At 35.7% G+C, this 1,182-nt stretch overlaps 1 protein-coding gene across 1 annotated transcript in view; it reads left to right on the top strand.

Moving 5' to 3' along the window:
* Positions 1-1,182, top strand: part of LOC118741886 (serine/arginine repetitive matrix protein 2) — a 4,917-nt gene that overhangs the window by 234 nt on the left and 3,501 nt on the right. The gene's annotated exons all lie outside the window — the stretch shown is intronic.

The raw sequence follows: 1,182 nt of genomic DNA, 5'->3' as shown, positions 1-1,182 counted from the left end.
ATTGATGCAGACATCGTGCAAATCTCTGATATTTATTTGCTGTTATGCTTTAGGTAGAGTATGTTTTTATTTTCACTTCCTTATTTCGATTGAAGGACGCCTTTTAAACAGATCGAAGCAATCTTAGTTCAACACTGAAATAAAATTAAGAAATATATCAGTATTTATAGACAGAAAAGTCGAGGGCAATGCTTGTTAACAATAAGTACCTGGCGCTTACTACCTGTCGTAACAGTATACATACATACGTATGTACATACGCCCTAATTCAAAACCTTGACATTTGGTTCGTTAACAATGAACGACTTGAAATAAACCATGTATACGGTTGTTATTGTTTCAAAAATTCTCAAACTCTGGACCGAATTCTTTATAGCCAAGTAAATTGCATGCGAATTAGCCCCACACGGTGATTTACAAAAGTTAGGCTAAACTAGAACTCCTGACCAAGTTTATCACGTTCCTAAAATAGTCGGGTCTACGTAACCGTAACGACGCAGATTCATATCTGGCCAAGGTCTGTCAGTCCAGCATCATTTCTCAACAACTCTTTGGGGAATTTGTGTGTCGTTTCAACTATGAATACTAGATGAAAAACTTGGTGAGAAATTCTGGTTTGGAGCTTTTAAGTAAGTGATATGCGGCCTAAGTTGTACATACGAATATATACTAGAGCAGTTCAGGATACTGTGCATATGCTCATGCATTTGCATATTCCTTGCATTTGTAAATTCACAAAAATAAAATGCACAAGGTTGAAAAGCTTTCGCAAAGAGATAACAAGTGACAGAATCTTCCACTATTTTGTTATTGTTCAATAAATGACTATAAGTGACCAACGGGTCAAGGTGTAGGGATGGTATTTTCAGGGATGGTAGTCCAGAGTTCTTGCTTTAATTTAAACTTAAGTCGAAGGGTTCTATCAGCTCTTGTCTTTTTGCTAGAACTTCTCAAATATTACAAAAAACGCGATTTTTCGACAGTTTGACCTCGTTGATCTCAAAATCTCGAGCTGATGGTAGCTTTATACTAACGAATTCGTAATCAGCACAAAACAGTCTATCAAATGTAGTTTTAACATTTGCCACACCAAATTTTTTCCATTTTTGTTGGCCTGTGTTATAATTATGCATACGTATGTACATATTCTAATCATCGATCATCCATCTAATTTTAGTTTGC

Source organism: Rhagoletis pomonella, unplaced genomic scaffold (genome assembly GCF_013731165.1).
Source record: "Rhagoletis pomonella isolate Grant_MI unplaced genomic scaffold, Rhpom_1.0 Rhpom_scaffold_00001, whole genome shotgun sequence".
Classification (NCBI taxonomy): domain Eukaryota; kingdom Metazoa; phylum Arthropoda; class Insecta; order Diptera; family Tephritidae; genus Rhagoletis; species Rhagoletis pomonella.
This window is presented reverse-complemented; position numbering and strand designations above follow the sequence as displayed.